Source organism: Protopterus annectens, chromosome 2.part0 (assembly GCF_019279795.1).
Source record: "Protopterus annectens isolate FY-2018-M chromosome 2.part0, PAN1.0, whole genome shotgun sequence".
NCBI lineage: Eukaryota > Metazoa > Chordata > Ceratodontiformes > Protopteridae > Protopterus > Protopterus annectens.
Window position 1 is genome coordinate 1,977,701,404 of NC_056728.1, and position 22,851 is coordinate 1,977,724,254.

The window sequence follows — 22,851 nt, forward strand, 5'->3', positions numbered from 1 at the left end:
GCAGAAACTTCAGCCTTAACTATATGGAAGGAAATTCACTGTAGTTACAAACCACAATCCCTTGACATGGCTACATTGATCCAACCAGCAAAATGCCAAGTTACTAAGGTGGAGTCTAGGTTAACAAACATGATATGACAGTGAGGCACTGCAGTGCAGTTAGCAATACCAACGCAGATGGGCTCTCAAGACAGGGAATGGGGTAAAGTATTCCCACATAGGCTCAACTCACTCATGCAACATTTCTCAAGGGTCACTTAAAAAAACTAGCTTGAGTTTTCGGAGGGGCTTGAGACACTGCTCAGCTATCTGGAATTTTGTAAATAATCATATGTCATTTGTGAATATTAATACAATTCATATTCTTGTCTTACAAATGTAAGAGAACTACATGATATGTGTATATTAAACTACCGGTGCAGAAGTGTGTGTTGAACTGTATGTTATGTACTGAGTTTCAAGAATATAACCACAGTGTACCCTACTGGAAAAGAACAGAAATGTATATAAAATATATACCTGTGAAAATGTATATTTTAATAGTAGAAGCTGGAACATACAGAGTTAACTTTCAAACCTCCAAGAAAATAAGTTGAAAAGTAAAGTGTTATGATTGTGTTATCTCTCAGTAAGTAGCCACAATGTCTACAGCTAGACATTTTCCTGTTGTCTTGAGACATAAATAATTACTAGGTTTCAAATGTAAGTGTTTAATTGTTTTACGACTTGCAGTTCTGACCAAACATCTGAGAGGTATTTATTTTTCACACAGAACTGTTACATTTTGTTAAGTTTCTGTTAACAAAGAGTGATGTCATCCAGGCTAAACCAGCAGTAATATGTGATATTAATTTAAAAACTTTCTCAGAGAAAGACTGGGCATTTTGTATTTTGTCCTGGATCTACAAACATCCATCATCTGCATTTGCCTTGCTCTGTAAGTAAGTTATTTAGGGCATAGTATATTTCTTTCAGATATAAATAGGAATATAGTAAAGGTTAGTTTAGATGTTTTCTGTATTTATTTGAGACTGTCCTGCAATGTTGTTTTAAAAGATTTCCTGTGATTGTGAACTCTGTAGTTACTGTGTTGTTTGAGTATTGTCTTGTTCTTTTATTATTTATTATTAAATATATTTAAACCTATCTTTGTGTCTGATATTTGTGAGACATATTTAATCTCATAGAGTACTTGCACATGTATTTTTGACACTGTACAGGCCACCCCTAAGTAGCCTTGCTCTTGGTCAGAATACCATTTGGATTAATAGTAACATTACACAGTAAGACTGAGCACCCTTTGGCAAGGGCCTTAAAAGTAGTTGACAAGTAGTGGCTGGTGGCAGCTGGTACTACCTTATAGTCTGGTCACAAGGGGACATAGCTAGTAAACCTGTGCCAGCCTTTCCCAGGTGTTTATTTGGGTTCATGTATAAATCAAATCTCAAAGTGTGTGTGTGTGTGTCAGCTACTTGGCCAGGGGACATGAAGCACTAGTTGGACAGAGAGGATGCTGGAGGTTTTGGCTTGGCCACTCGGGTGAGACCTCAACCCTATAGCTGTGCCAGTGGGGAGTCTTATTGGGGATCTGGAAAAAGAGGGAGAAACCAGCCCCAGACTGACTGTGATCTCTGTGTGCTCTTAAAGGAAATTGTACTTTACTGTGTATGTACTTCTCATCTTCCCTTTGTGTACGTCCTTCACTGTTGCCAATGGTGAGGATTGAGGCTCCTTGATTACTGGGTCAATGAAGGGGTGTCACAAGGTACACCCACCAGGGTAGGAGCTCTGCAATCTCTGACACAGTGTCCAACTGAATCCTGATGAACTCTAGGTTTTGGGACAGAGTGAGGTTGGATTTTGGGAGGTTCACTGTGATAGTGATGCCTAGCTGACTGAAAGGTTGTAGTAGATATTGCGAATCAGTGGCCAGGCGATGCTTCATGGGGGCTGTGAGGAGCCATTTGTTGAGATAGGGATACATCTGGAATCCATACAGTCTCAGGTGAGCTGCGACTGCTGCCATGCACTTGGTGAACACCTGTGGGGCTGTGGTGAGACCAAAGGGCAGGGTTCTGAATTGGTAAAGAATGGCCCCTACATGAAAGCAGAGATGTCTCCTGGAGCACCTGTTCATTTTGATGTGATAGTACGCATCCTGGAGATTTACAGAACACATCCAATCATCCTTGTGCAACAAGGGCATGATGCACTGAACAGCGGCCATCTGGAACTTGGACTTCTTGACAGAGAGACTGAGTTTGCTGAGGTCCAGGATTGGAGGCAGGTCACCCATCTTCTCTGTCACCAAAAAGAAGTGATAGTAAGCTCTGGATTCTTGTCCTAGGGGAAGTCTTGGATGGTTCTTTTTCAAAGAAGTCTGAGCACTTCTTCCTGAGCTAGCTCCTATTGATGAGGTGATGCATTGGGGAATATCTCATGACTGAAGGAGACTGGAAAAAGGGAATAGAATAACCCCTGGAGATGATGTTTAGCACCCAACAATCTTTTGTGATACTTGGTCAGGCTAAAGGGTGCAAGGACAATCAACCCCTGACTGACTCCGGGGCAGGACAGTCTGGCAGCATTTCAGGAGCACTGCTGGGGCTTCTCAGAGAAAGGTGCTCAGGCTCCCTGATTTTGCGACACCCCTCTGTGCTTGATGCGGTGTCTGCCATTGGACCCTCTCCTCTGACCTCTAGAGGAGAGCTCATCTTAAGCATCCTGGAAGGCAGATTGTGACTTGTGAAATCACATCTTCCTAGCCCCTCGCTGTATCTTGAAAAAGAAGCATTGGGGGGGTGGAGAATCTGTTTCCTACAGCCGACAAAGTCTTGCCCTCCTGCTCACTGTGGGTGAGAGTTTCTTTGACTGAAGGGCCAAACAGGGTAGTACCATCAAAAGGGGCATTGGTAAAAGACACCTTGAAAGACTCCACAAATCCACAAAGGTGCAGCCAGGCATGACATCAAATTTCGATGCCTTTGCCATCCACACGGCAGGCTCCTTCTATTGCATTGGCAATCAGCCTCATTGATGAATTAACCAGGGGAGAAAGTGTGGATAGTTTGGGGAACACCTTGCTTAGTTCCCTGGACAGAAGTATCTCAGAAAGAGATGTGATAAGTTCCTTGACCAGGTCCCTTTGAAGTCGGGTGAAATGTGCCAGATAATTGAGCACCTGTAGCCCAAAGGCGGCTGAGGTAAACACCTGCTTTCCATGCCTGTCATTCACCTCAGACTCACGGTTGGAGGGATGGACAGATGTACTCTGTTCTGCCAGTTCCTGCTTGGTGATGGTAGCTACCAAGATTGCATCAACTGGCATGCCTTTTGACCAAAACTGTTTGAGAGAAAGGGGAGCTAAGGAACTTTTCAACTTGTTTGGGGACAGGCTCCACAGTACTGGGCTCCTTCCATGCCCTGCTGGCGATTACGTCAACAAGTTCATATGCTGGAGGGGACACCCAGGAGGTAGATGATCCCACCCAAAAAGACTTCAGAAAAAGGGACACCTCATAGGATGGGGGGGAGGGAAAACCAACCATCCTTAAGCTTAAGGTGTTCCAAGATGTCCCCAAAGGAGACATCCTCGGGCAGAGACCTGGGGGACCCATACCATTCATCGAGATCTGTATCCTCTGTGAAGGATTCAGCAGGGGACTCTAAGTGTCTCCTCTTACATGATCTCTTCTGAAGAACCTCCTCCAGGGGTGGCTCAGGGGAGGACTCGGAAGAGAGGGGGACCCGAGTGGGGTAGCTCCCACCTGAAGACTAGTTCAAGAGGGTTGACCAGGGGGAGGATGAGTAGGGTCCACAATATGGGGCTAGCATGGTCCCTGGATGGACAGGGAGGAAACTCTCTGGGAGGAAAAGGTCCAATCTATGATGCAGAAAGCTGAAGGACTGGACAATGCTCCATCCGCACTCCCAGTAGGAAGGCCCACCTGGGGAGAAGGACCAGAGCAAGCTAGCACCTCCGGGCCTTCAAATAGTACCAGCCACGAGCTGTCAAGGAACGAAGCACCAAGAGGAAGGGACTGGTCTGAAAAACGAGGACTGGAACCCCCACCCAAGAACTTGGGGGCAACCGCTCATGTCTGGGACTCCATCTGCCCAGCGGAGGCTGAGCAGAAGGAAACAGGGACTCAGATGGGGTAGGGGCAGAAGGCTCCCTGGAAGTCCCCATTTCCCTTCCCGGATGGTCCTAGGCCAGGAAGTTCGAAACCGATCTGGTCAGATGAGGAGAAACCAATGAGGGGATTGGTGATGGCCCCCTAAGCAGATGGCAGGGGATGCGAGAAGCCTCAGGTCAATTTGAGCTTTAAGAATGGACCTCATCATCCTGTCCATATCAAAAGCAGCAAACACCTGTAGGATCTGGGGGAAGTGAAGGACCTAGCTGGGAATAGGTGCCTACATCCCAAGGACTTCCCTTCTAAAGAACGGCTTCTGTACTTGGAGACAGAAGAGACTGCCACAAGCCACAGCCTGAGGTGGAATCCTCAATAATAATAGTGGGATCTGACACTGATCCTGGATCCGACCTCCTCAGACCTGAAGACAAGGTGGGATCCGAAGGCCTGGAATCCACATGTCCCAGATCCAAGGGAACTGGATCCATGGTGGTCCAGATCTGGCCAGATCCAAAGGCCTCAGGCTGGAGACCTTGGATCCAGGGGTTGATTCTTGAGACCTCAGTTCCAAATGTTTAGGAGCGGAAGCCCCGGATCTGTGAAGGTTATGGATCTTGAAATCTGAGGGCATCGGATCTGACTAAGTTGAGGCTGGGGTTGGATCCGATGGACTGGGATCCAACAGTGTCATCTTTTTGGCAGAAGAAGACCCCCAAAGACTGGGGGGCCTTCCTTTTGTGCTCCATGGGTCTAGACTTGGGAGGAGATTGAGCCAAGGGACCCCCCCTTGAGCCAATGCTTTCAACAAGAGTTTGTTTCAGTGCTCGACCAAAGCTCTGGAGTTGAATGCTGCACAAATGTTGCATTCAACCTCCAGGTGGTCAGTGCCCAAACAGTAAAGGCACTCCTCATGTGAATAGGAAACAGGCATCTTTTGACCACACAAGGAGCACCACTTAAAGCATACAGGCTTGTCAAACATACCGACCAAACCTAAGAGGCAAGCTAACTCAATTCTGTCAAAGAAGCAGAGGTCGTACCAGAAGTAAACTAGCTGACACACACACACACAGATAACAAATAATAAAACTAGCTTAGAAAAGTGTAAAGCAACTATTCTAAGAGAAAAAAAACAACACTAACACACAACTACTAGAAAAAGCACCAAAGCAGAACAACCCAACAAATCTAATGAACCAGGAGGGGAGGTTTAAAGCTACTGCTATAAGAGAACTCTAAAATATATTCAGTAACAAAAATACCAACAAATGCCAACAAATATCCAAAAGGGGGAAAGAAAAACAGACTACTTATCCCACAACAGGACCCGAGCCAAGAAACCTACATCTGTAGCTGAATGTGGTAAATGAGATCTGAGAGATTAGAGGGCAGCAAGGGATCATAGGAGTGGGAGGAGCTCAAACCTTGAAGCTGTCTGTAAAGTGCTGGCTTGGATCTAATGTCAGATCCAAGACCCAAGAGTGAGAAATAGTGACATGGATAACATCAGATCAGACTGGAAGGCCAATCGTGAGTGAGAAAAATCCCTTTGGGAGGCCCCCCTTGGGGAGATCAGGGCAAAGTAGCTGCTGCATTTGTTGTTTAGAGGAGACACAAATAGATCACAGCAAGGCTGGCCCCAGTTGCAGAACATGTCTTCCTCCACTTTCTGATTGGGGAACCACTGATGAGGCATTATAATGGACCTGCTTAACCTGTCTGCTATCACCTTGGACTTTCCTGGAATGTGTGCTGCTACCAGAAAGTGGTTGGATGAGATCACCCACTGCCACACTCTGAGCACCTCTTGACATAAGGGGATTGATCTGGTTCCCCCTTGCTTATTGATGTAACAGACTACCAACATGTTGTCCAATTGAATCGCATTAGTCACACAAGGCAGACCATTCTAAAAGGCTTGCAATGCTAGTAGCACTGCTCTCATCTCCAGGATGCTTATGGGCAACTTGGCCTCTTGAATAGACCACGTGCCTTAGACTGTTCTTCCCAGATAATGCCACCCACCCTGGCTGGGAAGCATCTATGGTCACTGTGGCCCTGGGAAGTGGGAGACAAAGGGCTGACCCAGAATGAGCTGTTCTGAGTGAATCCACCATGACAGATCCATCTTGCATGTACTCGTAATCCTTATACTGGCTGACAAAGGTTGATGAAGGATGGACTATTGTACCACGAGGAGCCACTGTAATACTCTCACATAGAATCTCATTAGTGGAACCAGTATTATTGCTGCTGCCATAGAAGCCAAGGCTTGAAGTACTGTTTGAGCAGATACTCTTGAATTTGAATTGAGTACTAACTTTCTGACATGATCTCTTATAGTCACCACTCTTGATAACGGAAGGTGTACTATCATTTTGATTGTTTTTATGTTTGCTCCTATAAAGTCCAATTCTTGAAAGTGGTCTAGGTTTGACTTTTCATAATTTACTGTCATACCTAAGAAACAGCAAGTTTGAAGAACTGTTTCTCTTGCTTGTAGAAGTAGATGCATTGTCAGGGCGGTGATGAGCCAATCGTTTAAACATGGAGACACCCGGAATCCTTACTGTGTCAAGTGAGCTGCTACTACTGCCACATTTGGTGAACACCGGGAGCTGTAGGGAGGCTAAACAGCAGTATTGTGAACTGGTAGTGACTGGCTCTTAGTTCGAAGCACAAATGACATCTGGATCGCCTGTCCATTTTACATGGTAGTACACATCCTGAAGGTCCATAGAACACATTCAATCTTCCATTTCCAAGAATGGAAGGATGGAATGAACTGTGACCATCTGGAATTTCCTCCTCTGAACTGATCTGTTTAATCTGCTGAGATCCAATACTGGTCTCCAGTCCTCTGTCTTTTTTGGTACCAAAAAAATCCTTGAATAAGTACTGGATCCTTGCTGGTCTGGTGGGACTTCTTGGATGACACTTTTGTCTAGCACCTTATGTATCTGAATGTCTGCTTGCTCCCTTTGACTGGGTGGAACATTGGGGAGTTTTTTTATTTTGGGACGGTGGACAGGAAAAAGTAATATAGTATCCTATGGATATTATCCTCTGCACCCATTTGTCGTTTGTTATTTTTAGCCATGCTGTCAGGTGCAGGGATAGTCAACCCCTGACTGCCTCCAGAGAAGAGCAATCAGGCCTCCATTAAGAAGCACGGGAAGGGTTTCCCAAAAAAATGTATCGCTGGACCCTTCATGATGCTCAGCATCCCTGCTGTGGGGGTGGCATCTTCTATCATTGCTCCTACCTCTGCCTCTGGGAGTAACTTTCACCACGTACTTGAGGAAAAGACCCTTGTGATTTATTGAACAACATTTTCCCACTGCTCCTCTGATTTTTTGAATATGGTCTCTGAGGAGTGGAAAAATGAATGCCCATGGCAGAAAGGGTCTTTCCATTTTTCTCGTACTTGGACAGGGTATCTCTAACCTTTGGGCCAAATAGGGAAGTGCCATCAAACAGAGCACTGACAAACAAACATTTAAAGGGCTCAGCAAATTCATACAAGTGCATCCAGGCCTGCCTCCTCATAAAGATACCTGAACCTGCAGCTCTACTCACCCCTTCAGCTGCATGCGAAATAAGCCTCATGCAGGAGTTTGCAGTGGAGCATAGGGTGGCCAGTTGTGAGGTAACTGAAGCCTGTACCTCTTCAGACACAGCTCCTGAGAGGTTATCTGTGAGCTCCTTGATCAGATCCCTCTGTAGTCTGGTCAAATGAGAAAGATAATTCACGGACCTCAGGGCAAAGGTCATTGAAGAAAACACATAGTTCCCACATCTATCCATCATCCTAGAATCCTTATTAGGAGGATGGATAGTAGAACTCTCCTCAGCAAGTTCTTTCTTTGTGCCCACCGCCACAACCATAGCATCTACTGGAACACCTCTTGACCAAAACTTATCTTCAGGTGCCATTATTATTTTAATTATTTTATTTGGTCTGCAGGAGATTAGTTCAATGGAGTCTGGAGCTTCCCACACTTGCCGAGAGATCAACTCGGTGAGCTCAGTGGTGGGCGGGGTCACCCAGAAGGTAGATGGGCAGGATCCAAAAGCTTCCAGGTACACCAAATACTCAGATGAGGGATTGCTGGACTTCCAGCTAACCCACTGCTTTAAGATCTCAAGGATGTCCCCGAAGGAAATATCATCTGGAGTGACCAAGTGGATCCCTAGCCTTCTGAGAAGTCAGTGTCTTCAGTGATGGACTCTTCCATGGAGTCTAGGTGCTTCCTCTTGCACCTCCTCTTCTGAGGATCCTCCTTCATGGGGGGCTCTGGGAAAGTATCAGAGGAGGAGGGGGAACCCTGATCGGTAGCCTGTGGCTTATGGACCTGCTGTCCCTGTGGGAGGTTTGGCCGAGACACATGGGGCAACATCTGCAAGGAAGAAGGCTGTGGATCTGATAGGGGCAGACTCTGTCTGGACTGCCAAAGCAGACATAGTGCTCGCCAGACCTTTGAAAGCTGACTTTGCCAGGGGAAATGAAGGAACCTCAACCCAAAGGATGGTATCCTGTGGTCTTCACTCCCTCAACCTCAGGTGACAGCAGTCTCGAAGCTGAAGTCAGGGACGGGCTGATCTGGGCAAAACTCCAAGATTGTGGGGAGCTCAGAGAACTTCTGTGTTGAACCCACCCTCTTGGGCCCAACAAGACCGCCATGCCCCCGGGAGGTCCTCGGCATTGATTGGGGTGAGGAACTCACAGAAGGAGTCACAGCCGAAGAAGGAGACATCAACAGAATCAGGTGGATAGGACCCAACTCTGAAACTTCCAGGGAGGGTTGGAGGAGGAACATGAAATGGGGATGATGAAATCTGGGCCTCCTGAGCCTTGAGAGTAGTTGCCAAAGGGGGCCTTGCAAAGCCTTGTACCCAGAGGATCTTCTTGACCATCCTCTCCACATCATCTTCTGTAAGGCTGTGGAGCGAGTCAAGGATGCTGACAGTGACTATGGCCTTTCCAAGAACAGTGATGGAACCCTGGATGGCACTGGATCTATAGATGAGGATTACCAAGTCCTGGGCAAAGATGGCTTAAATGGACACCCATCAGATCCAACAGCAACAGATCTGACCTATCCTTAGACATAGAAAGATTCAGATCCAAAGCTGCCAGATCCAATGGAGGAGTCCTCGAAGTTGTGGGAGACAAAGAAACCTCCTTCTGATCCAGGCATTTGGCAAGCTTTGCAGCTGGCTCCATAGAAATCTTTGGAGTCAATGAAGGTCTTTTCCTTCCTCTGTCTGAACTTCTGGAGGACAGGGAGGAAGCTGAACTGGCGCATCCTGATTTAAAGGATGAATCATTTTCTGTTTTTCTGTGCCAGAAATGGCCTCCTCAAATGAGGAGGGCAATGTGCCTTTCAAAATAAACTTATTTTTACGCTCTACTAGACCTCTGTAATTAAAAGATTTGCAACAGTCCTCCTGGAGATGGGAAAAACCAAGTCAATAAACACACATAATATGTGAGTCACTGATTTGAATTCTGTGACCACACTTTGAACATTTTTTAAAGCCAGCCAGCTTGCCTGGTTTTTCTACCATGATCAGAACAAAGCACACTCAACCAAGGCAAGAAAAAAGAAGAAAACCATGCAACTCAATGAGATAGCAACTATGAAAAATTTCTTAAGGAGAAACACTAATACTAATACTATTTTTTTATTAAATATAATACTAGTGAAGGGGAGAGCAGGAAAGTGAAATAGCAAGAATGTTTTACTGTAGCAAAAAATCAAGTAAAACTCAGAGAAGAGTCAGAAAGAAGTAAAAGCCGCTTTTAAAAGGACAAAGAGCAAAGATTTTACAAAATTATAAAGGAAAGGTAATATGAATACAGAAAAAAACCTTAACTGCTTGAGAGGTGTCAAGGATCACTATGTCCTCACAAAGCAGCAGACGAGTTCTGAGGTGATTGTGAGAGAGGCTTTATGGGTAAGAGAGGGTGCTCGAAAGCTTTTTTGGTTGCCACAAGCTATTGCAATGGCCAAATCAGATCTGAGGGCTCAGATCTGAGCCCCACATGTGAGGATAAAATTAAAACTGACATCAGGTTAAATCTCTTCCATTTACTGGTACACACTTTTCTAGTGGATACTTTCTAAGAAGAGGAAAATGTAAGAACAACTGCCTACAAAAGCTTGGGATTCCTGGCCACCAAGGTAACTGGAAGAACCATGTTGTCAACTTGAGGGACTAAAGATGGAGGATCCAGAACAGCTGGATGACAGGTAAAATCCAGAATGGGATCCAACACTCAAGGGGGGTGTTTGAGAAGAGGCCAAAGGAAGGGAAACCACACCTGGTGATGCCAAAAAGGGGTGATGCGGATCCCTGAAGCTCTGCAATGGGTTGTTTTATATAGAAACTTTACTTATCAGGGAAACTGGGGGATAAACATAAAGGATATCTGAGGGACAAGCAAATGTCAGACCGTCTATGGGTACCTGTCCTGTTGGGGGAACAATGGTGTAATAGATGCTGAATCTGGTGTTTGATGGGGATGCAAACAGGTTGCAGCACAGAGTGCCCTAACACAGAAAAATCCAAGCTGCTGCTGTCAGATTTAGGGACCACTCATGCGGTAATAAAATTCTCCTGCTGAGGCTATCAGCCAGAATGTTGGACTTCCCTGTGCATTGCCACCAGAAACTACTGAGAGGAGATCGCCTACTGCCAAACCCTCAAGGCCTCCTGATAAAGAGGATAAGAATGCGTTCTTATCTGTTTGTTGACATACCAAATGGCCGATGTTCTCCATCTGTGTTACAATCACACCCTTGGGTAGATTGCCTTGAAAAGCCTGCAATGCCAGGAGGACTGCACTCATCTCCAAAATATTGATGTGAATGTGAGCTTTGGCAGAAGACTAAGACCCTTGAACTGTCCTCCCTTCAAAATATCTCCCCCACCCCAGGAGTGAGGTGTCTGTGGAGACCATGCCCGAAGGGGAAGGAATTACAGTCTCCCTGTTATTACTAATGAAGACATCTCATGACACTCTCTCATCAGCCATATTGGGAAATCCAGTGAATGCATTAGAAGGGACCACTGAATGACCATAGCCCATTGTAGGATTCTTGTATGATATCTGGCTAAAGAGACCAATCCTATCAGTGCTGCCATATGACCCAGAAGCCTCAGAAGTACATAAGCCATAGATTTCAGAACTGCAAGCACTGAAAGGACCTGAGGTCAAAGACTGAATATTCTGGAGCTTGAGAGCCTGGAAGTTTGATGGACCATGTCAAGATGACTCCCTATGAACTCTAAGACATGTACAGGCTGAATGCTTGATTTAGGACAATTGACTGTGATGCCTAAGTTGTCGCATAGTTGCAGCAAGGAGTTCATCACTGAGATCAATGATGCCTTTGTGGGAGCAGTGAGGAGCCAATTGTCCAGGAATGGGAAGACCTGAAATCCCTGCAGACAGAGCCAGGCTGCAACAACCACTGCCATGCACTTGGTGAACATCTGGGGGTGCTATGGTGAGACCAAATGACAAGGCCCTGAACCGATAGTGACTGGCTGCCAGCCAGAAGCAAAGTAACCTCTGGGAATGCCAATCTATTCTGATGTCATGGTAGGCATCCCTGAGGTCTATCAAGGATATCCAATAATTTTTCCTCAAAAGAGGTAATATGGATGGCACTATGACCATCCAGAAATTGGTCTTTTTGATGAACTAGTTTAGTTTGCTTACATCCAATACTGGCCTGAGGTCCTTTGTTTTCTTTGGTACTAGAACGAATTTGGAATAGAACCCAGATCCTATCTAGTCTGGTGAAACCTCTTGAATGACTCGGTTTATGAGCAGCTTTTGGATCTCTCCCTTTGTGTAAACTCTCTGATGGGGTGGAACATCTGGGAGATAGTTTGGAACTTCTGTGAAAGGAAAGACATAACCTCTGGATATGACTGTCAACACTCAGGTGTCTGAGGTGATAGCCTCCCAAGTTTTCGAGTGGACAGCTAGACAAACCCCGACTGCCTCTGAAGATGAGCAGTCACACAACCCTTCAATATAACTGAAAGGGCCAGCCATAAAAAGCCCTGCAGTAGCCCTGATTCTGCAGACTGCCTCTGCCCCACGGCAGCATCAATTGTGATTTCCCCCACCCCTCAGGAGGATCATTTTGGATGAGCATCCTGGGAAAAGAACTGTGACTTCATGAAGAACAGTCACTTACCCCCTTTCTGATTCCTAAAAAAGGATCATTGGGGGTGCTATGGTGAGACCAAATGACAAGGCCCTGAACTGATAGTGACTGGTAAAGTGAACTCCGACAGTGGACAGTGTCTTCCCCTCTTATTTCCTGCTCATCAATTCATCTTTAACCTTGGATCCAAACATGGAAGACCTGTCAAAAGGGGCACTGATGAAGGACACTTTGAAACAGTCAGCAAAGTAGGACAATAGCATCCAGGTGTGGCACCTAATCACAATCCTAGAACCTGCCACTCTGGACTCTCCCTCAGCCAAGTTAGAGATAAGTCTCATTAAAATATTGGCAATGGAAGTCAATGTGGACAACTAAGTCACCCGCTTCTTCTGGGTATAAGGAGACTGTTGTGTCTTGAGGGTGCTTAACACTTCAGAGACAAGGTCTCGTTGTTGACTTTTCAAGTGAGATAAGTAGTTAAAAGCTCTCAAAGCAAAGGTGGATGAGGGATAAGATTACTTCTCTAATCAATTCTGCATCAGACACTCCCTGTTCAGGGGGAGAACTGAGGAGCATTCCTCAGACATCTCTGTTTTGGTGGCTGCTGCTACCACAATGGCATTGATGGCTGGGCCCTTGCTCCAACGACGCCTGTCTTTGGGAGGGACATGAACTTTGTCTGGCTTCCTAGGAATAAGTTCTACTGTGTTGGGTTCTTTTCATGGCCTCCAGGATACCAGATCTGAAAGAACATCTGGAGGCGGAACCACCCAAGGCATGGATGTGCCTTAGCCAAAGACCTCCAGAAAAACTGATTCCTCTGGAGAGGGGGCTGTGGTGGTCTAGCCTGCATGTTGGTGAAGCAAATATCCAAAGGAGGCATCTCGCTGAGGGATTGTGCTTCTTCTTGCCCTTTCTAGTCCCCAAAATCTCCCACTCTGACAAAGCTGAAGAGGAGAGAGAAGAGTTGGGTAGCCACAGCAAGGGTGCAGACTAAAGGCTGGTTGATGGAGGCTGTCCCAGAACAGGTTGATGACTGGTCAGAGGAACAGATGAAAAATAGAAAATAGTGCCAGCTGGAGATATTTGACCCTTCTGTCAAGTAGAGAACATTCTCTCAAAAAACATAAAAGGTCAAGGCAGAGGAGGACGTCTCAGGCCTGAGGGATCCAGAATGCTAAGGTACTGAGGAAAACCCCGAGCCCAAGGAAGTAGTGTCTAGACCTAATGCTGATTGGAGCTGAGATGTCTAAAGCTGAAGTTCCAAGAGTGAGTGACGATTCTGAAGCAGGAACCATTGACACAGACCCAGACTCTCCAGCCACTGTGCTATGGCTCCAAGGTGCCAATGGTCCCAAACAAGACAGAGTCAAACCTACCAAGGAACAGGATGCATCAGAAGACTACCAGGCTGTCAGATCCAATCTGCAGGGTGGAAACTCAACTTGCCAAGAAGACCTTGGATCCGAAGGGGCCAAGGAAGGAAGTCCGAAAGATGGAGACAAGTATCATGGTGTCTGAACTGGATCCGAGGGAATAAGCTTTAATTGCATCTATGCCTGCAAAAAAGGCCATCATCAGCTGCTCCAGATCAGGATGTTTGATTCTTCTCACCAACCCTGATGACTGCACAGATGAGGCCACTGAGGATGGCTTTGAGGGTCTACAGGAATATGACACTGAATGTCGGATCAGAACCAGGGAGGCTCTGAGTCTGGTGGAGATAGGAAGGACTCCAGTGACTGAAGAGGAGGAGTACAAGTGGAAAAAGGGGGACACTACCCTGGCCGAAGGCACCCCTTTAACCAGGAAGGGGCTCAGAATGCTCTGAACTAGAGATGTCATTTTTATTGCTTTCAGCTCCAAAGACAACTGGCTCTGAGGTATTGGTGCTGAAGTTGGTACCGATTTTGCAAAGGAAGACGAAGGTCAAGGGACCTTTTTGGATGTGGAGAACCCAAAGGAGCCATCCCAGAAGTGGAGGCCAAATAAGACCTCCTGGAATTCCTAGAGTCTTGTGGCCAAGGCTTCTTGGACCCAGTCTTGGGAGCTGTGGGAGAAGCCCGGGAAGCAGAAACAGAACTGGAAGAGCTAGAGGGCAAAAGCCCTTTCAGCGTGAACATGGCCTTGCATTCATTGATAGCACATGAGTTGAAGCTCTCACAGATGGAACAACTGGAGTCAAAGTACTGAGACCCAGATGGCAGGCACATTTAAAGTACCCACCGGAGAAGCACTTTTTAAAGCCCTTAAACATCCTGCCCCCCCACACACACACACACACACACACACACACACACACACACGACAGCAGTACCATAGTAAATTAATGGGGAAAATGGCGGTAAGGAAAAAGAAAGAGCAAATATCTAAGCTAACCACCCTAAGAAATTACTTGAAAACCACCTACAACTAACAGAAAATGGCAAAACACTACTCAAACAGGTAAAATAAGGAAAATCTCACCAATCACACTCTAACTTCTTTGTAAACCTAAATGGTCCTCATTTGGCCTTTTGAGTCTTTTTAAAGTTTTTTTTCAAGTTTAGCTTCTGGTATTTAGGCCCTGCATTTAAACAGGTGGGCTACCAGCCAAAACTCTGAGCTGAGATGCCAGATGACTAGAGGCTTCTGAGCTGCCAGAAAACAATTATTAAGTTGTCTGTTTTTTTTTGGCTTATTTGTACTATTTACTGCACTTTTTATTGCCTGCCACATATTTTTATACTGTATTTATATAATGTGTACTAAACTACACTGTTGTACTGCAATTGTCTGCATAACTGTGCCTGTTAAATCAAATTTTATTGCTGTTTTTCACTGTTTACAGAGCTCTTTTTGCTATTTTCACTGTTTGTTAAGTATTTACTGGTATTTTACACTGTTTTAAAGCTATCTGTTCTGCTTGTTCTGGTTTTCCATCCAAGCAGTGTTTAAATAACTCTGTTAGTTGTTTAAAACATTCTTTACAGCCTCCTTGCCGATTTTCTTCTCTTTTAAACTTTTTAAGTGTCTCACTGCTATTTTTTCTGCTGTGTTAAACATTTTCTAGTGTTTCCCACTGAAATTAGGGAAGCTAGTAGCTGTAGCAAAATTCAGATACAAGCTTGCTGCATCTGGGTCTATATGTAGTGGTTGTTTGTTCCGAGCATATATCAACATGTATACATTGTACTTGGGTGTAAATCATTGTTAGTTTTGTATTTTGTATAATGTTGCTTACTAGTAACTTGAATCTGTTAACAGTCGTTATGTAAGCTTATCTCATCAATGCATATGTAATATGTGGAGCTTTTATTCCTGGGTCTCCACTGAAAATGAGCACTCTTAGGCCCAGTAGACTATCCTGGAAAACAAATGCAAATTAATAATAAAATAAATAAATAATGTTTTCCAGACCACCTTGGATTGAAAGGAGCTTATATGCACTTTAGTGAGAGGATTGTGCTGATTTGGACCTGTCTGGTAAACAGAGTTTGGTCTAGGGCTTGGAAAAAGAAGTTATGTACCTACCATAACGTTCCATGTTAGTTGTCTCCTCTCACCTTCTTTCTTGCTGGTTGGGTTCAGAGCCGATCCTCGGCTCCGACTCGGCCATCTTCTAAAGCTTGAGAGATACATACTGGCTCGAGGCCTCCCTATATCCCATGATGCCTGGTGCTAGAAACCCAGATCTCATTTGGTAAGACTAATAGCAGACAAAATAATGAAGGAATCCTATCCTATCATACATAAGCCCAACTAGAGACTACCAGGTAGAGTGGGATAGCCAGAGAAGGCTCAGCCAGTGTAAATCCATAGAGAAACTCTTCTCGGTCTAGTAGGATAGGGGGATGGAGGGTGGGACGCAAGAAAGAAGGCGAGAGGCGACAACTAACATGGAACGTTATGGTAGGTACATAACTTCTTTATGTTAAGTTGTCTATCTCGCCTTCATTCTTGCTGGTTGGGACAGCGTCCCTAGCACCTAATATCCTGGGTGGCTCAGTGGAACAGACTCTACAGAACAGTGGAACCAAAATCAGCTCTGCTCCTGGAAACCACGTCCAACTTATAATGCAAGATGAAAGTATGAGGGTTTGTCCACGTGGCCACTGCACAAATAGATTTCATGGGCAACCTAGCCTGAAACGCAACAGAAGTGGCTAATGCTCTGGTGGAGTGGCCTTTTGGTTTAACAGGCAATTCTTTATTCCTCAGCTGATAGATAAAGGTGATGACAGAAGTCAGCCACCTAGATAAAGTTACTTTTGATACTGGTAGGCCTTGTTTGCCCTCTGCCTAAGAGAGGACAAGCTGATCCGATTTTCTGAAGTCCTTAGTCTTATGCAAATAAAAGCACAGTTGCATGTGGACATCTAACTGATGTAACTTATATTCCCCCCTGTTGGAATGGTTGGGAAAAACACAGGAAGGTCAATGGACTGATTCAAGTTATTCTCAGAAGAGACCTTAGAAAGGAAGGAAGGATTAGTCCTAAGAGCAACCCTGTCTTTGTGGAACACTAGGTACGGGGGACGGATACAAAGAGCCTGCAGTTCAGAAACTCTTCTTGCTGAAGTAATTGCTACCAGAAAAAGTGTTTTCCAAGATAAAAACTTCCAAAGAACAGGAAGCTGCGGGTTCGAAGGGGGGCAAAATTAGAGAGGCTAGAATCAAATTCAGATCCCACAGGGGTGGAGGATCTATAACCGGGGGCCTGAGCAGAGCGGTTCCTTTGAGGAAGGCCTTACAAAGCTTATGAGACATTATACTACTTTCTGAAAGGCCAATGTGAAAATTTGAAATTGCGGCTAACTGCACTCTAATTGTAGCGGAAGCGGACCCAGTATGAAAGAGCTCCACAAGAAATTCCAGGATGTGGTGAACAGGGGCTGAAAAGGGGTCTATATTCTTAGCCTCTGCCCAGGAAGAAAAACGTTTCCACTTACTAGCGTAAGTTTTTCTAGTGGTAGACTTGTGCAATGATAAAATGATTTCACGCACCGATTGGGAGATATCAGGAAGCCTGGCTAAGGTTGGAAGTGGAGCAACCAAGCCGTGAGCTTGAGAGATTGTAGGGAATGATGCAGCCAGCCTGGTTGATAGATCAGGAGGTCTGGAGCTGGGTCCAGAATCCAAGGCTGCTCAATAAGATAATGATGAAGGAAACCATATTTGTCAAGGCCAGTACGGGGCAATGAGGATCATTCTGCAACCCAATACAGTAGCTTTCTGTATTAGCTTGGGAATTAGGGGAAAAGGGGGGATGCATACAGAAGTCCCTGAGGCCAATCATGGACTAGAGCGTCTCTGGGGGAATGCTCTGGATGTGGAAGGAGAGAGAAGAAGTTGCTGCACTTGCTGTTGAAGGGGGGTGGCAAAGAGGTCACAGCAAGGTTGCCCCCATTTGTGGAAGATTTGGTCCGCTACTACCTGATTCAAAGACCACTCATGAGGCATGAGAGTAACTCTGCTCAGCCTGTCTGCTATGACGTTGGATTTCCCAGGGATATGCATTGTAGTCAGAAACCGTTGGGAAGAAATCGCCCACTGCCAGAGTCTGAGTGCTTCTCGACATAGGGGGTATGACCTGGTTCCGCCCTGCTTGTTGATGTACCACAATACTGAAATGTTGTCCAATTGAATTGCAATTGTCCCAGTAGGAAGAGAGTCCTGAAGAGCTTGCAACGCTAAAAGCACGGCCCTCATCTCCAAGATGTTTATGTGCAGATGGTGCTCTTGAGGTTGCCAGGTACCCTGGACTGTTCTGCCCTGATAATGCTACCCCCACCCGATCAGGGAGGCATCCGTGGTCACCGTAGCAACTGGAGGGGGAAGTACAAATGGTCTGCCCACGGGCACTGATGAGGAGACCATCCACCACACCAGGTGCTTTTGCATGCTTCTGTGATGATAATCAAGTGAGACATGGGAAGCTGCTGGAAGGACCATTGGGTGAAAAGAAGCCATTGGAGGATCCTCATGTGAAAACATGCCAGAGGGATGAGTATGATTGCTGCTGCCATGAGACCCAGGATTTGGAGGACAAACCTGGCTTGAATTCTCTTGCATTCTAACAAGACCTGGACGTGCCGCCGAATGACTAACACCCTGCCTGGTGGAAGGCTGGCTGACCTGTCTTTTGTATTTAAGTTTGCGCCTATAAAGGTGATAGACTGACAAGGTGACAAAGCAGATTTTTCAAAATTTATAGTGATACCTAGTCTGGAGCACGTCTAGATAGTATAGTCTCTGGCTTGCAGAAGGTGATGCCTGGTGGTAGCAGTGAGGAGCCAGTCATCTAGATATGGAAACACCTGGAATCCTTGCCATCTTAGGTGAGCGGTAACTACTGCCATACATTTGGTGAACACCCCGGGGGCTGTGGTGAGACCAAAGGGCAGAGCTCTGAACTGATAATGGCTGGCTCCCAGCCGGAAGCGCAGGAATCTTCTGGAGCACCTGTCCATTTTGATGTGGTAGTACACATCCTGAAGATCTATGAAGCACATCCAATTGTCCTGACCCAGGAAGGGTAAAATGGACTGTAGCGTGACCATCCGAAACTTTGTTCTTTGTACAGACCTGTTTAGTCTGCTGAGATCCAAAATGGGTCTCCAGTCCCCTGTCTTTTTTGGTACCAAAAAGAAACTTGAGTAAATTCCAGATCCTTGCTGGTCAGCTGGGACTTGCTGGATGGCCCTTTTTCTTAGCAGTTTTGAAACTTCCTGAACTGCTTGATCCCTTAGATTGGGTGGAACATCTGGAAGGGACTTGTTTGACAAGAAAGGAGCACGAACAAAGGGAATTCTGTAGTCTCCTGATAAAATGGCCTGTACCCATTTGTCTTGTGTTATGTCTTGCCAGGCTCTTGGGTACAGCGATAATCTTCCCCCGACTGCCTCCAGAGGTTAACAGCAGAGCAACCCTTCAGGGATGCTGGAAGGGCTTGTCAGAGAAAGATTCTCTGCTTCCCTGGTTTTGCGGACCCCCTCTGCCACGAGGGCGGCGTCTATTATTGTTCCCTCCTCTGCCCCTTGAGGGAAACTCACCACGTGTGTCTGGAAAGGCTCCCTGGGATTTCCAGACCCACATCTTTCCACTCTTCTGACCCTTGGGATATGGTCTGGAAGGAGTGGAAAAACGGACTCCTACAGCAGAGAGAGTATTGCTTTCCTGCTCACACCTTGTAAGGGTGTCCTTCACCTGTGATCCAAAGAGAGAGGAACCATCAAAGGGGGTGTTGGTGAAAGACACTCTGAAAGGTTCTGCAAAGTTACAAAGCCGCATCCAAGCGTGTCTCCTTAGAGCAACGCCTGTGCCTGTGGCTCTACTCATACCATCGGCTGCATAAGAAATGAGCCTCATAGAGGAGTTCACCATCAAATTAAGATTTGCCAGCTGGGAGATTACCTTGGAGTGGGCCCCCTCAGCTGATGGATCTTGGAGGGTATCTCCAAGCTCTTTTAGGAGATCCCTCTGTAGATGGGTAAAGTGGCACAAGTAATTCAGATACTTCATGGAAAAAGTCACTGAAGAAAACAACCGCTTCCCATATCTGTCCATCGTCCTAGACTCCTTATTAGGGGGATGGACAGATGAAGAAGTTTCACCCAACTCCTTCTTTGTGGCTGCTGCTACCACCATGGCATCAACGGGGACACCTTTGGTCAAAAGTTGCTTGTCCTGTGGTGCAGTAATGAATTTAGCTGGCCTTCTGGGGGTCGGTTCCACTGTGTCTGGAGCTGACCACACCTTCCGAGCCACCACAGACATCAGTGGGTCAAAAGGCGGAGACACCCAGGAGGTGGAAGGTCGGGATCAAAACGCGTCCAGGAATACCGACTCATCCTCAGAAGGGCTTAAGGCAGTCCAGTTTCCCCTCTGCCTAAGCATCTCAAGGATGTCTGAGAAGGAGACATCTTCAGAGAGGGATCTCGGGGACCCTTCCGAATCCTCTAAGTTGGTATCTGATGTGACAGACTCAGGGGAGTCAACATGCTTCCTCTTGCATTTCCTTTTACGAGGTGGCTCCTCTGAATGATTAGGGGAGGCATCGGGAGAGGAAGATACACCCAAAGGGGTGTTCTGGGGCACTGTATCCTCATGCTTGGGGTCTAGAAGAAAGGCAGAGACTGACGCAGGCACCATAGGGGGAGGAGTCGATGGGGTTGATCGTTGGACTGACTCAGGGGCCAGTACACTCCTCATCACCTCGAAGGCATCCCTACCGGAATGCAGAGAGGGGTCCAGTTGGGAAGAAATCAGAATCTCTCTCCGCACTGAGGGGGACGGCTCCGAGGCTGATGTGGGAGCCGAGCTCACCTGAGCCGAAGCACCGAGGGGGAGAGCGGGGTCGGACAAGAGTCCGATGCCACTTGCCCCCTCGGAGCCAACAAGGGAGTCCCGATGCCAGATCCCTCCAGGGATGGAACCATGGAAGTGATCGGAGCCGACGAAGGAACTGAAGGGGAAGGTATCTGAGCCAACGGTTCCACGACTCAAACTCCAATGAACTCCGGCTCTGAGCTCAAAGGGTGAGTTGGAGGAGGAGGAATATCTGCAGACGTGGATGGAGCCGACCCTTGATGAGGGGGGCTGGACAACATTTTAGCAAGGGCCTGCGGTTTTAACAGTCTACTGACCACTCTTTCCAAGTCATGGTCCAAAAGTCTTGAGAACCGAGAAGAGTGGGATGAGCGATGACTACGCTCTGATTGGAGCAAAGGTGATCTCGCAGCCAAGTGTATTGACTCCAGAGAAGGAGATCTAGACCTTTTTCAACTCTCAGAGGGCTCCAAAGAACGTATTGGAGCCAAATGGGAGGGAGGAGCATCAGTTCCTGCTGGAGCCGAGATGGAAGGCACAGGTTCATCCAACGACGGCTCAGAACTGGGAGCCGAAGGTTTAGGTGCCGTGGAAGATTTCACGGGCTAAGCCTTAGCCAGTGAATCTTGAGGTTTAAGTAAACCTCTAAGGATCAACTTATTTTTGTGCTCCTGCAGGACTCTTGGACTGAATGCATGGCAAATTGAGCAAGAGTCCTGCAGGTGCATGGCACCCAGACAATAAACACAAGAAGTGTGGCCATCTGTCAGAGACATCTTCTGACAGCATGAGTCACACTTCTTGAATCCGGCCGGCTTAGGATCCTTGGACATCCTGAAAGAAGAAAAAACAAGGAAAAACACACACACCAAAGGGTTAAGGTAACTAACCACAACAAAAATACACTACAGTTACCAGAACCAAACTACACTTCAACAACCAACAACTATAATTAACTATAGCTAAACTAACTAACAGTAATAAAAGATTTTTTTTTAAAGGAGATAGAGAGAAAAAAAAGGTTACCCTCTAACTTAAATGGAAACATTTTAGAGGTAAGGTTATCCTCTAACTTAAATGGAAAACCTTAAGAGGAAAAGGAAAGAGAAAGGGGGAGGAGAAACTCTCTAACTAAAAACGAGTTTCTGAGGGGAAAAGACAAGGATTCAGATTTGAAAACAACTACAATACAAAGGATATATCTAAATGAGAATTTCTACTCTAAAACTAACTAGTTTTATGACAGAGAAAAAGACATATAAAAGCGTTAAACAACCTGAGCTAGTAGAGCAACCTCACAGCAGAAGTGGCAAACGAGATCTGGGTTTCTAGAGCCAGACATCATGGGATATGGGAAGGCCTTGAGCCAGTATGTAGCTCTCGAGCTTTAGAAGATGGCTGAGTTGGAGCCGAGGATCGGCTCTGAACCCAACCAGCAAGAATGAAAGTGAGATAGACAACTTAACATTAAACATTCTCATTGGTCCTTTTGAATATTTTTAAAGCTTTTTTTCAAGTTTTTAGCTTCTGGTATTTAGGCCCTGCATTTGATCAGGTTTTTGCTTGTTTGCACATTGCACAACACTGCCACGCAATTTTGCATCAAAGCCGGACAGTTAAATTCAACAAATTTTCCTGTAGATACAACTATAGCTCACTAGTGTAGCCCTCAACCTTAGTGCTTTTCCGGTCAAAGAAATACTGCTAGTGAGCTGTAACCTATTAAACCACCAGAAAAAAAAAGCAGGCAGAAATATCCATCCACTGAGCTCCTCTGTGACCAATTCTGAAAAGCCAGTCCTAGTGACAACAGTCTTCAACCTAACATTATGGACAGTTTGGCTACCCTTGTCTTCTTGCCAACCTTGATGACTTGGGTCTCTTGAGGCAGTGTAGCAATCACCTCATGTACACTGACAGCCCTTTACAGAGTGTGAGAGATGTATCTATACAAATAATCTTGAATCCATGCTCTCTCTTACTCAAAGCAGAAACACCAAAAAGGTTTCCAACTCACCCACTACTACATGTGAACATAGAGATGCACCTATACAAAGAATCTTGAATCCATGCTCTCGTACTCAAAGCAGTAACATCAAAAAGGTTGTCAACTCGCCCACCACTACATGTGCACATAGTACCATTATTCATACACATAGTATGCATCAAACACAAAAATCTACATACATGGAGGTTCTCTTGAAAAACATATT